At 37.6% G+C, this 15,067-nt stretch overlaps 1 pseudogene; it reads right to left on the bottom strand.

The window, feature by feature from the left end:
- Positions 1-1,147: 1,147 nt before the first annotated feature.
- Positions 1,148-6,352, bottom strand: LOC141409585 (testis-specific chromodomain protein Y 2-like; annotated as a pseudogene).
- Positions 6,353-15,067: the final 8,715 nt, after the last annotated feature.

Here is a 15,067-nt window from a genome sequence, read left to right as displayed (position 1 = left end):
GGTGTCATCAAAATGGAAATAGGTCATCTAAATCACAAAACTTAGACACGCAGCTTGCTAAAAGTTCCAGGGTTGTTTCCTGCTTGATTTACAGGTTGGTAAAACCTGGAATATGTGGAGACAGATGCTGAAAACTCTGCCTGTATCTGCACTTCTGTCTGAGTTCTAGGATCAACACCTTGTATATAAGTAAAATCTCTTATTCGCCAGTGTGTTCACCAAAAATGAAAGTTGCTAAATGTCAACAGTGAACATTAACTAAACTCAAGAGGTATGGTATGGTCTTTTTCTAACTTGAGTATTGAAATAAAAGCACACGAATGAGTTCTTAAGAAACTAATCTGCCCCTTAGTAAAAGGGTTTTAAAAGGTTTGTAAATATTTCAACTCATGGTTAAATTGGTTGAGACTAAATAAAAAGATCTATAAGGTTTCCTTTGAACAAACTGGGGTTAACATTAACAAAGTAATGCAAGGGTAAAGTTATTAACCCTAACATACTCTAAGGTAACCTAAATCTGCATATTACAAACATTAGAACATGGATATTTCCACTAAAATGATTCTATAATTCACTAATAGGATGCAACAAGTTTTACTTTGGAGAGATAAAGTTTTCTTTTGTTAACTGGGTAAGAACTAGACATTTATAAACGAAAAGAAAATCAAGTTATATCTCAACATAAATTCTAATCATATGTTCAGTTTAGGAGAATGATGATCAGTGAATTTTGTGTCAGAAATATTTATTCTAAAAGATAAGTCTTTTAATTCATAATTTTGTGTCTCTGAAGTTTTTGTGCCACTCTAAAGTCAAGGGCACCATCTCCAATAGTTCTATGCCTGTCTTTGTAGGAGGGAAGCTGGGGCTGCCTCATGCCCCAGTGGACTCTATATTCTAGGATATAAAAATAGGAAAAATAAAAAATTATTATGGAATTCTCTGTCATCCACATCTAATAAAACACAATTCTGGTCTTAAATGTAGTAGTAGCCATAGATACAATTTAGAGCTTGCAAGAACAGTCTAGTACTCACCTGTCTGCTTTTATATTTGGGCTCATCTGTGCATAAAATAATCACATTTGGGCAAAGAATCGTTTTATTAATTATTTTAAAGCCACAATGCTTAAAAATGCCATAATAATTTAAATGCATAGTTTGGACATTTCCAGTTCTGTTTCCAAGCCTTCGCTATGGGTGAAATTGTTTTGGGCTATGAAGATGGATAGGGCATTTTGAAACTCATGATGTATCTGGTTCACCTTAGTTCTTCGGTCCTGAACAGACAGCCTGACAATCAAAAATAAGTCATCAATTTTATTTTCAGCATATTTTAACATGGATTCTCTCCCTTGGGCTGAGCCCCAGATCTTCCTCAGCACCTCACATTCTCTCTCATTGGCCCTTTCCAACTCAGTCTTAATATTACAGCAAACAAGGGCTTTACATTCTTCCAGCACAATTCGATTATATGAGGCAAGCTCCTTAATTTGAATCATAACCTCTTGGTGAAAGTTCCAGTCAAAAACACCTGAGAGACCAGGCCTTTGGCACATGACTCCCGTGCTGTCTGCTTTCGCCCAGCAATTAACATTTCATTGGCAGAGGCTTCACCCATCATTTTCAGAAATGTAACAGTAGAACATCCATCTGGACTCTGTCTAAAGGTCATATAAGGGGTTTGGAATCCAGCTTTTTGAGTATCCTACATGAGATCACAAAGAGGCAATATGGAAGCACCGAGTCGAATGGCAGGGCCATTGACTGATAAAACAATAGGCTTTTTAAATTGAAGAAAAGTATTCACAAGGTTCGTGCTGGTGTCCACCATTTCTAGACTTGCTTGCTTTCTGTCATTCCTTCAATGCTTCACAAAGAACCCAAATCAAGACCACAACAAACGACACTTCCAGCTGCACTGAACAGCACAAGCTTGCTGTCATCTGCAGCACCCTAATTCAGAGCATTCGCCATTTCTTTAATTACTAATGTATTCCTGCATTTTTTACGTCAATCTAGTTGATAGCAATATCTGGGTGAATCCATCCTCTTTCCTCACTACAATGTCTCTGTATGTGCTGGCACTCTCTGTTAACCTTATGGTGAAGTATATCTTCCTAATTAAAGACTGTCTTCAGCCATTGTCAGTATCATTTCTTCACCCAACTTTCATTCTTGGAACTGATGTATGTGTGTCTGTTGTTCCAGTGGCTGCTAATGGGTCTATTAATACCATTATAGCTTTTGGGGCAGCTGAGCCCGTGGCCACGGAAGCAGTAACTGTGCCAGACATCTGAGACATTAGTGGCTATATCAGGGTCCTGTTCTCTATTCCAGCCTGTTCTGCACTGGGACCTGAGAAAGCATCCCTGACTGGTTTCCCTTCTGTCACCTTGAAAACCACTGTGTCCTGCTGATCTGCTGTAATGGGGTCCAGTTTCTACAGTACCTGAAATCCACTCACAGTTTTCTTGCTGTTAACAGGACTGTGAGGTGCAAGTGTCTTGATAGGTGAATTTACTAGCTCCACATTCTTTTTCTGGGAGAGAAGTGAAGCTGCTTTTCTCCTAACGTTCTTGCTGTCAGCAAATAACTGCCTAGTTTTGGATCTGTCGTGTTTTCCACTCACTAGCATTTTAGGAGAGCTCTTAGAATAATTAGCCTTGGCTGGGCGTGGTGGCTCAAGCCTGTAATCCCAGCACTTTGGGAGGCTGAGACAGGTGGATCACGAGGTCAGGAGATCGAGACCATCCTGGCTAACCCGGTGAAATCCCGTCTCTATTAAAAAATACAAAAAACTAGCCAGGCGAGATGGCGGGCGTGTGTAGTCCCAGCTACTCAGGAGGCTGAGGAAGGAAAATGGTGTGAACCTGGGAGGTGGAGCTTGCAGTGAGCTGAGATCTGGCCACTGCACTCCAGCCTGGGTGACAGAGCGAGATTCTGTCTCAAAAAAAAAAAAAAAAAAAAAAAAAAAAAAGAGTAATTAGCCTTGGTAGATCTGGAAGTTCTTCCTCTGGCATTGTTTGAAAAATTCTACTTGTTCTAGTCCATGCAAGTTTTTTTTTCTTTTTTTTTCAGTCTTCCATCTATTAAAATCATATATACGTTTTTCACAGTTCATGAAGTATTGCTGTGGTTCCCAAGTGTTATCCTGTTTGTCGAAACCATTCCACCAAAACAAATACACTGTATTTCCATTTTTGTCTTGTCATTTGTTGACAATAATTTCAACCTCAAACTCCTGAAGCCATGAAGAAAGACACAGGATTGGAGCAGTTGCTGTGCCAACTTTGTTTTAGTTGTGTCTCCACATAGCCACATCTTTCTGCCTCCAGTGCTTTACCTTAGTTTTCTGCCTCCAGTGCATCCATCGCCCTAATTTTCTTGGTCATGAGGCAAAAAGCTCTGTGTGACACCTCACAATTAGATATTGCTACATTCTGGTGCACTAATGAGACTGCAATGTTTGAAGTCTGGGAATTGAGCTCTGGGAGGCATCAGCCTTGTAAGACCTACTAACAAATTGGCACCACACTGTGATACACACCCATGGGGGCAGTCAACCACACAGTGGTCACCAACACAGGCTAGAAAGGTTAAAGGTACCTTTACACAGTCTAGAAACCTGAGGGACACCATCAAGCAGCCACACTTATGCATTTGCACATTCAAAGGAAGCGACAAAGAATCACGGAGACAATTAAACAAAATACTCGTAAGGAATGCAACAATTTAAGACAATAACTAAGCACGCAAGAAGTTCAACAAATTCCAAGTAACAGAAACTCAAAGAAAAAATATCAAACTTACCTGATAATTAAACTGTCAAAAAAGAAAAAATACAGAGAGAATTTTGAGGATTTTCAAGGGAAGCAAGAGAATTAAATAATCATGTAAACGGGACCCTCAAAAATAACCAGTGGATATCTTATCTGAATAACCACTGAATAACCAGTGGATTTCTTATTTGAAAACTAAGATGATAGAAAGCACTAGACTAATATATTTCAAATGATGTCAGAAAAAAAACTGTAAAACCTAAAACTTATAAGCAAACAAATTGTTCATCTAATGTGAGAGACGAATTATGACATTCCCAGATAAAAACTGGCACCTTTTACCAGTAGACTACCCTTTAAGAAATGTCTTATGGAGTACTTCATCGGGGTAGAATTAACAGACACTCAAAAGCAGTATGAACAAACAAGACTAAGGTAAAGATAAATACATGAAAAAAATATAAAAGATAAAAAATTAACAACATGCACCTCCAAAATTTGTTCTCCACATAACTTAAAACAGTAATACATTTAATTAAAAAACTACCATTAATTTTTGATATACAATGCATAAAGGTATAATTTTAAGAACTCAGTAAGTGAAATAATGGAGTTAAGTAACACAGGAGTAAAGGTTTTGTATGTTACTTAAGGTAAGCTAGTGGAACATTCAAAATGTTATAACAGTGGAATTGTTGAAGCAAAACATTGGAACATTGAAGCAAAACATTTAAGAGTGAAAGTAAAAAACTCTACACAGTGGAAGTGGAATGCCTACTTTGAGGTTTACCTACTGTGGTTTACCTACTGTGAGGCTGAGATTTATGGTTTCTAAAGGCAGAGAAGTAAATGAATGTGCTTAGTGGTGTTGGAGTAAGCATTATTCGGCTTGATCCTGAACCTTGGACTTGGGTTCATCTGGAGCTGAAGTGATGATTTATAGAAGCTGCTAAGTTCAGCCTTGCCACTTGGCCCTGGACCAAGAAGGAACTGAAGTGACAGCTTTGCCTGATAACTTGGCCTGGGTCCAATCACAGGCTGAAGTAATGTCTCATGGCAACAATAATTAAGGAGGCTGGATGATGCAAAGTTCAAGTTCAGGTAGGAAGAAAAGGTTAATAAACAAGAGAAGAAAGCTCTCCACAGTAGAGGGGATTTGTGAGAGTTTCCAACTATACAGCTGGGTCAGGACTTTTTATGAACTGGAACGAATGAAATATTCTGAAGTGTCTGTGGGCTGTCTTGAAGAAAGCACTACTCAGCTAGGTTCAGTACCTGGCCTGGGAAAAATGACAGGCTAAAGTAAAAGCTTTGTCTGGAACACTGGGCTGAGCAAAATCAGAATCTGAAGGGATCATTCATGAATGCTTGGCTCGCATTCGAAAGCATGTCCAAAATAGAAAAGAAAAATATTACATCAGACCTCTATAAAGCAGAAGCAACAGTCGATGAACAAGTCCTTCTGAGATTTGGAGGATAAGGTTCTTTTTGTTTATCATGGCTCTTGTAAGCTGCTCTGGATATACTTGCAAGGCAGCATCCCACAGTTTTGGTTAATAAAGAATAAGTAGCTGCTGTTGATCTGTGCTATATATAATTGATAAACTTTAATTTATGTTTACTCTACAAATCTTTTTAGAAGCTGTAAACCTTCAGATAGACTCTGGAATTCTATAGTAATTGCCTCATACTAATCCTGCCACAGCCCCTATTGTATAGTTGAAGAGGCAGGTATACAGTGCTCTGTAGTACATTGCAGCACTTTCCCAGAATCTACTGTCATTTTGCTTTGGTGTATTTGTCTTTGAACCTAAAGTATGCCTTGAATAGAAGTCACAGAAGTGACTCCTTCGTTGAAAGGTACATTTGCACCAGTGTGTGCCTTTTTAAGCCAGAGCTCACATTTAAAGTTGTTATAAGTACAATATTACATATTCTGGCATTGACATATTTGTTTTCCATAGATTCTTCCTCTGACTTGGTCTTCAATTTCATTTTTGAACATTTAAAATATTTGTTTTTTTTTTTAAAACTTTTGTTATTTTTTTATATCACAATGAGGTATATTTGAGACTTCAATTATTATTGAAAACTTAAAATAGCCTACTATGAACAATACTAACTTGGGTGAATAATCTAATGTTTAAGGTAAACAATATAAAAATATGCAGCTCTTATAGTTTTCCATCCTTCTCAATTTGTATTATTGTCTCTCACTATATCTGTTCATACAGAGTGTTCCCTAATAGTTATGTTTGCCAGGGTTGTAATAGTTATAGCATTTTTCTTTTAGAGAAGCATTAGTCACAATTTCCTTTAGCTTTTCTTTATCTAGATATTTTTGCTTGAGTATCATTTTACCAGTCATAAATTTCAGGTTTGATAGCATTTTTTTCTATTAAAACTTGGATATCTCAGCACCTTCTGACATCTGTGGTTTCTGCTGAACAGTCACCTGTTAATTTTAATCAAGATTTTCTTATACATAACAAGTTCCTGTTCCCTTTCTGTTTCTACAACTTTCTTTGTATCGGCTCTTGACTGACTGATATTTTCTGATGTGGCTATCATTGACTATTGTGGTTAAAGATATTTGTTCTCTTTCAACTTTTAGGTTCAGATTTTTAAGTTCAGGAAATGTTCAGCAATTTTTGCCTTAAATTTTTTTGGTCTCTATTTTTTCTTCATTTATAAGATGCCCATATTGCATGTACTGGTGTACTTCATGGTGTTCTGTTTACTCTTTAATTTCTTTTTTTCACATATTTTCTTTTTAATTTTTCTTCTCAGACTGGGTTATTTCAGCTTTTATTCCTTCAGATGGACTGAATATTTACCTGCTCAAATCTGCTATAAAACTTCTTTATTGTAGAATTTACTTCAATCTTTATCTCAATTTTTTAAAGTTTTCTTTTATAATTTGTCTCACTGATGCTCTCATTTTGTTCATTCATCATTTACCGGTCATTTTTCTTTAGCCATACCTAAAACTGTCTTTTACAGTTCTTTGTCTATGAAATTTGGGACATTTTTAGTTCCTGCATTTACTTTACATTGGCCAGAATTTTCTCTTGTTTTTGTGTTCTTGCTTTTCAGAAAACTAAATTGTCATAATGTGCTAACACTGAATGCTAACTGTGTATTTGAAATGTCGTAATGTGTTAACTCTGAATGCTTTTCTTTATTTCTGAAACGCAATGTGTTTTCTTAGTTCTTAAAAGCTTAGCCTGCATTGCAGTAGCACTTTGAATAAGAGCAATATAAAAACTATCACTTTTAAAAACTGAATATGTAGTAACACTCTCCTTTAACTCTGAAGGGATTGTTTATAATTCTGTTTTAACCTTCACTTTCTTCTCACCTTGAAGCTATAGATAAACTTGAGGGTAAATGCATATTGTTTTACATTTTTTTAGAATATTTCCATTGTAAGCATATGCATGACTTTCTAAGTGTCTCAGTAATTTAAACGGCATTTGAATATTCAGATTTTTGCAAATGCAAATCTCTCCAACTTTTGCTCTTGTGTATAGTTTGCCTATTGTATAAAATTGTGTAATTTTTGTTTTCAGATCAGCAACTTAAACATTTGTGACTAATTGTTGGCATTTCCATCTGAGAGTGACTTCTGAGTTAGGCAAAAGAGAAAGAAATGTTTATTTTATTGTGCTTCTTTGCTTTATCCAGAAGCAGAACTCAGGTTCTCACTTTGACAATGTGGATTTCAATTCTGGAGGCTTCATCTGTGACTAGAAGGTGATATGGCAATGCACAAAGGAAACAAACATACAAACAAAAAACTTTACCATTTTATAATTGTCTTTCTTGATTAAATGCTTACTTGGTTGATATAAACTACAGGCTGCAGGAGACTGTAGAAGGCGAAAAATTATAGAGGATGAGCTCATATGGCTCATGTGATTGTCTAGCGTTTTTATAGGTCAGTAGATTTTACTTTAGATTTCACTCTAAGCTTGGTTCGTGACTGAAAGTGGAATTCATAAGGTTGTTACTAGTGTCTATTGCTGAGAGGTTAGAAATGCTCCTAAATATCCTAAAATCTTGAGTCTCAGGCACCTTTGAGAAATTAACAGTGTTGAACCATCTCTCAAGAAAATTATTTTAAAAAACACAGACTTAGAACTCTTTGGTATTATGTTTTGAAGAATTTCTTAACTCCAACTTTGGTTTCCATAAAGCAGAAAGATTTGAAAAAGCTTATGTAGGTTCAATTGATTCAACTTAGGGTAAGCATTAGTAAAGTAAGATCGGTTCAGTTAATCAATGATTAGAAACAAAACCATATGTTTTCTGTTTCTCTTCTTTTCATTCCCATTACTTTTTAAATTTTTTAATATTTTTGTAAAACATTAATGGCAAAAAGTAAAACCCTTTTCAGCCTCTGTTTTGGAAGTACGAAGGAAGAAAACTCAATCAATGGCATTTCAGATAGACCTACTGTCGAATACAATTGAAAGGCATATGGATGGCCGGGCGCGGTGGCTCAAGCCTGTAATCCCAGCACTTTGGGAGGCCGAGACGGGCGGATCACGAGGTCAGGAGATCGAGACCATCCTGGCTAACACGGTGAAACCCCGTCTCTACTAAAAAAAATACAAAAAACTAGCTGGGCGCGGTGGCGGGCGCCTGTAGTCCCAGCTACTCGGGAGGCTGAGGCAGGAGAATGGCGTAAACCCGGGAGGCGGAGCTTGCAGTGAGCTGAGATCCGGCCACTGAACTCCAGCCTGGGCGACAGAGCCAGACTCCGTCTCAAAAAAAAAAAAAAAAAAGAAAAAAGAAAGCCATGTGAATAATAGACATGCACACATGTGCACTGGCACACCATATTATGGGTACACATCATGCATTCAGAAAGTCTTATGACACCAGTGATCCTAGGATATTACAATAAGTGAGCCAAATGAAAACCAAGTTTTCAAGGGTTGTAGGCTGAGTTAGAGGATTTTCAATTTTGCTAAATTTGTTTAGTAGAAGTAATGCTCAAGTCTCTTCTACTTTTCAAAAAACTGTTTGATAGAAGTTTGCATATTGGTCATCTGTGATCAGAATTATTTGTGCTCTGCCTTGTTCCAACATAACAAAAATTGCATTCACAAACATGCATATTAGATAATAAGGGAAAATAAACATCAGCGAATGAGGAAATTGATGTAATAGGAAAAATATATGAAAATGTTAATATGAATTAAAAAGGAGGTGAATTTCTACAATACAAAATCATTTTCATTTGAATCAAAAATTTGTTTCAGAACATTCGCAAATAGCAGCAACATGGTAGTTATACACGTTTAAACTGCTTCTTTAGTTCCCACTTAGCCCCTGAGCTGTGGGCTCTGTTCTTGATGCTACAGCCTTCAGTACAAGGCAGAAGTCGTACCCATATAGGGCTTGCTTTTTGCCAAGATTAATAAAATGCTATTCAACACCTAAAATGAAAAGACAAGTTTTTTTGTTTGTTTTGTTTTGTTTTTGTTTTTGTTTTTGTTTTGCTTTAAGGGAGAGCTCTGCTGTTTAGACACATTCTTGGAACAACGCAGAGAGTGTGAAATCGAGGCATTGGCAGATATTAAGTTGTGTACAGAAGCTGGTTTTCTTTGTAGAAGCAAAGTTGTTCAGGTCAAGCTTGTAGTGAAGTAGAAATATTTATTGAAGTCTGTGCCTGATCTCCTGATTTTTCAAAGTGCTGGCACTGTTTTAGTATTATTATTACTATTATTACTTGCAAAAGCTTTTTCACTGAGGTAATTAGGCTTTATAGATGACTTAAATTTAAACCTGATTTTAATGGCTACATTTTAACATGAATACAGAATCAGTATTTACTAAATCTTTCTGAAATTTAAATTGTCATTTTCTAAGAAGACGTAATACACCTTGCTTTTTAAATAAACGAAGAGAATTTACTAATTGTAACAGTTATTAAGTAACTCCTTTGCTACAGTTTCTAGAGCCTTGCAGTAAGTAAATAGAAAAATAAGTACTTTGAAAGTGTGTTTTTTGCACACATGCATATGGATGACTGAAACACATACGCACATGTATATACCCATATATAGGGAATATTTGTATGTAAATAGTTTACGATATCACCATCAAAAAAGCTGACTTATTAAAAGGTTTACACTTTCAGTATTTATTCAAAGAATGCTTTTTGAGAATACTTACAAAGTGTTTAATTTGCCACCCGTTTATATGTTTATATATACACATATACGTGTATGTATGTCTGTATATATATACACATATACATACATATATACATATATACACATACATATACATATGTACACACACACACACATATATATATATATGTAGGGGAGGTTATAATTACTTATGTACATGATCACAATAGGCTGCCTGCAAACTGAGGAAGAAGGAGAGCAAGTCTGAGACCCAAAACTGAAGAACTTGGAATCTGATGCCAGGGAGCAAGAAAGCAAGAAGTATCCAGCATAGGAGACAGATATATGCTTTGGAAGCTAGGCCCATCTCGCTTTTTCATGTGTTTCTGTCTCCTTGATATTTGCTAGAAACTTATTAGATTGTGCTCACTGGATTAATGTAGATCTTCCAATTGACTCATATATTAATATTTTTGGGGGAAACCCTCAAGAAACATATCCAGGATTAATATTCTGTATCCTTCATTCCAATGAATTAGACACTCAGTAGTAATGATCAGAAGTCCACCCCTTTTCCACTTGAATCAATAGACACCTCCTTATATAAAACATAATCTTCAAATACACACTAAAATGAGGTCATAATTATACCTAACATAGTACACTCACCCTCTTACAAACAGGAATGCAATAATCCCCAATCCAAACATTATTTAATCAAGTTTACAATACGCAAATGTTGATAAGAACTCAATAAATATTATGTAACATGATAAAGGAAAATTTAAAAAGATATTTTCTTAGTACATGTGTATATGTGCACAAACTTTTTTTTTTTTAACAAAAGGAGGAAATACTTAGAACAATTAACGTCTTCATTTCTGTAGCTGGTCAGGTGTTTATAGCAGATATGGATGACTAACTTCTTCTACTACAAATTATCTGTTCCCTTTGCCCACAATAAGCACTTCAACAGGTTGTGGTTTTTATTGTTTTGTTGTTTTTATTATCCTGGAGAGTGACCCAAACCTGACTACCTGAATGGTCTGATCCAACTGCAGTCCTCTCAGGATTGGGCTGTTGTAGTTTCCCATTGACCTTAATCATATGTCATAGTAATACTAAAACACGTCCTAATGCATCTTCTGTTTTTTATGCTTAGTCTTCCTTCCCTCCATTGTGGAGTAGTAGACTGATTTCATCTTGATAGTTCAGATCAATCACCCCAGTCAACACTGTAACTGCCTTCTTAGAATGTTGACATAAGGTAGGAGGCCAAAGTGTTCAGGTGGTAATCTTAAATTCTGGTTTAATGAAATCATTATTGTTTCTTCCAGTGGCAGCATTTTTCCCGGGGGAACAAAGTCCTCTAGGCCAGCAAAGCATAATGTCATAAAAAACCAGAAACAAAAATGTTGATAGAGGAACACCAGGAATGATACTGAGTGGTGAAATGTCTACTTCTGTCGCTTGATTCCTGGACCCAAGAATTTTGGCTATGGAGGAAACAATACCATATATTGGATGCTGATTCAGAGAATACATGATCTTGTGGAGAACTTTGCCACAGACCTGCAAAGTATGGTTACATAGTTGGAATTGCAATTATAATATCAAAAGGCCACGTCACCATTCTATTATTTAACTGCTTCAGGAAAATGAAAAACATGGTAAGACCAGTAGATTTAATTAGTGGGAGCCCACTGCCACATTTTGTTTGCAGTAAAGTGAGTGCACTGGTCAGAGGCAATATTGTGTTCAACACTATATTGGTGATTAGACATTTTGAGAGTCTGAGAATTGGAAACAAACAAACACTTTGTTCATGAACCCATTGGGCTATGAAGGGGTGACTGAGGAAAGAGGCAGAGTAGTGCCCCAGGACCAGTGTTTCTATCTACTTGATTATTAAACTCTTTATCCACTGAGGTCTCTTGTTGGTGAGCACTCACATGGAATACATATGTTTTCACAGCTTTTGACCACTCACAAATGTCCGTCCACCTACCTCTTTCCCAAATTTATTTCTCACCAATATTCTAGTTATGCATCTCATAAGTGCCTGACATCCAGCCAAACCATTGGCTTTGGATCAAGAATCAGTATATAGTCAGAAGTCTGACCATTTCTCTTCCAATGCAAGGTGTGCAACCAGGTTCACTGCTCAAAATTCTGCCCACTGGGAAGATTTCTCCTCACGGTTGTCCTCTAGGGGTGTCCTAGAAAGGGGCTCTAGTGCTTCAGCTGTCCAGTTTCAGGTAGGGACTGCATATCGTGCAGAACCATTTGTGAACCAGGACCCTGTCTTCTCTTCCTCTGTCAACTGATCATAGGGAACTTCACATGAGGGCACTGGTATAGTCTGAAGGATCCAAGGTGGGGTGGCTGGAGTAGAGATTCTGGGCATTTGAGCCACTTTCTCATGTAACATAGTTTTGCTTCAGGAACTGCTCAATCCTGGTCACGTACACACCACATCCATTTGATGATGAAATGCTGCTGTGCACAACCTACTTTATGACTCGATGTGTCAGAAAGCACCAAATTCACGATAGGCAGTGTAGTTCACATGGCGACATGATGACCAATAGTCACATGTTCAGTTTCCAGCTAAGCCCCGCAATAGGCCAATAGTTGTGTCTCCAAAGGACAGAGGTTATCTGCAGAAGATGGTAAGGCCTTGCTTAAAAATCCTAGAGGTGTATGCTGTGATTCACCTGTGGGAGCACTGCAAAGTACTGTTACATGGTTGGCTTTGTCATTGTAACTTTAAAAAGACATTTCTCCATTCTTTTAAATCCAGCTGCTTCAGGATAATGGGAAACATCGTAAGACCAGGAAATTTAATAAGCAGGACATCGCTGCCACAGTTCTTTAACTATGGGCTCCAAACAGCATTACTGTCTGCCACTGAAACCTCAAACACCATTGAATCTGCTTTTTCATGTGGTGCACGTGGTAGAGGGGTTTGTACTGGACCCTGCAGCAGTTGCAGAGTATTTTCCAGTCCTGGATGCCCCTGAAAACTGGCAGTCCTTCAGGTCACTCAAATAAGTGGGCCAGGGGGACATATTCAGATGAAAAATGTGTGGCCTCAAAAATCCGAATAGGCCTAGTTGGCATTGTCCCTCTTTCTTGGTTAGAAGAGGGTCTCATACAACAACTTGTTCTTTACACTGGAAAAGATATTTTGATGGGATTCAAAAGACTGGACCCCTAGGAACATTACAGAAGTAGAAGGTCTCTGAATTTTCGTCAGATTTATTTCCCATTCTCTGGTACATAATTGTCTCTCCAATAATTCAAAGTGTGCTTGCTACTTCTTGCTCACTAATCAAATCAGCCTAATTTCATCAATGTGATGGACCAATGTGCTATCTTACAGAAGCGGAAAAAATCAAGGTATCTCTAAATAAGTTTATGACAGAAAGCCAGAGAGTTATAGTACCCCTGAGGGAGAATAATAAATTCATATTGCTGGCCTTGCCAGCTAAAGGCAAATTGCTTCTGGTGATCTTTATAGAAAGGAATAAAGAAAAGGGCATTGTCCAAGTGAATGGCTGCATACTACATACCAGGAGGTGTACTAATTTGCTCAAACAATAAGCCACATCTAGTACATCAGCTGCAAGCTGATTCACAACTTTGTAAAGTTACGATACTCCAATGTCATACTCCAAGATCCACCTGTCTTCTGCACAGGCCAAATGGGAGAGTAGAATAAGGATGTGCCGGTAATTACCACCCTGGCATCTTTGAAATTTTCGATGGTGGCACCCATCTTCACTATCTTCTCAGGGTTTTGATATTGTTTCTTATTTACTATTTTTCTAGGTAGGGGCAGCTCTAGTGGCTTCCATTTGTCCTTTTGTATTGTCACAGCCTTCACGATGTAAGTCAGGGAAATGTGGGATTCTGCTAGTTGCTCAGTGTATCTATGTCAGTTATCATTTCAGCACTGGGAAAATGACCACAGGATGACTCCAGGGACTCACTGGACACTCTGTAAATCTGACCTCATAAGCTAAAGCTCTATTAATTACCTGACCTCCCTAAGTTCCTACTTTAACTGTAGGACAATGACAGCATTTTGCGTCCCCTGGAACTCACATCGGCACAGAGCTAGTGTCCAGTAGTTTCTGAAAAGTCTCATTATTTCCCTTTCTGTACTGCACAGTTACCTTGGAAAACGCCTGGAGGTCTCCTTGGGGAAAGATGGTGTAAAGATTCACTGCATAAATAGTCAGTTATGTAGTGCGTTTCTTGGTCAGGGTTACCCAGTCTCACCTTCATTCAATGGGTTCTGGGTCTTTAAACTGGCTCTAGTCTGGAAATTGATAGAGGTGCTGGACTTCTCTGTTTTCATCATTCAGAATAGTCTTTTGTCCTTTTGTCCCAGAGATTTCTGTATGTATAACCTAAGTAAGATTGTAGTTGGCTTTCCATCAATTTCACTTCCATGAACACCAGGATTAATTAACCAATGACAGACTTCTACAGGAGTCACATTATTCTGACTGCCACTATCCCTTAGCTCTGCCCACATTGCCTTGGATGGTTGAGTGCTGCTACTTGGCCCCTGTCACATCAGGAACCAATTTTTCTCATCATATTTAAATGTTGGAGTTGAGTTACTGTGGTTTCCAGAGAAAAGCAATTACAGGGCTATTCAAAGATGCAGATGTTGATCTCCCAAATCTGTTTCACAAGGCATTGGTCAAGGATGTCTTCTGGACCCTACCAGATTGGATGAGTATGTCTAAAGGATAAGTCTACTTCACCATCCCAATCGCCCTAAGCTTTGGATCTCCTCCTTTCCATTAAAATAATGTAACACCCCCCAGGTAGTTCAAGCTCTCTCACAGAAGGCCATTTTTTAATCCACATCTCAGTTAACTAAGCAAAAAAACTATTAGAACTTTTTTTTAACTCCCTAGCTGCCTCATTAAACACAAGGTCACTACTTCGTGGGCCCTAATCAGTAAATTCAGCCTGATAAAACTTTATGTTCCTTCCACCAAATATGAAGGAAATAGAAATCTGAATTGTAATGAGACACCATCGTGGGCCAGTAAAAATGGTGTTTATGAAAAACCCATGAAACAACAGATGGTAGTGAAATTATAGGAATGTTTTTACA

Source organism: Macaca fascicularis, chromosome Y (assembly GCF_037993035.2).
Source record: "Macaca fascicularis isolate 582-1 chromosome Y, T2T-MFA8v1.1".
NCBI classification, from domain to species: Eukaryota; Metazoa; Chordata; class Mammalia; order Primates; family Cercopithecidae; genus Macaca; species Macaca fascicularis.
This window is presented reverse-complemented; position numbering and strand designations above follow the sequence as displayed.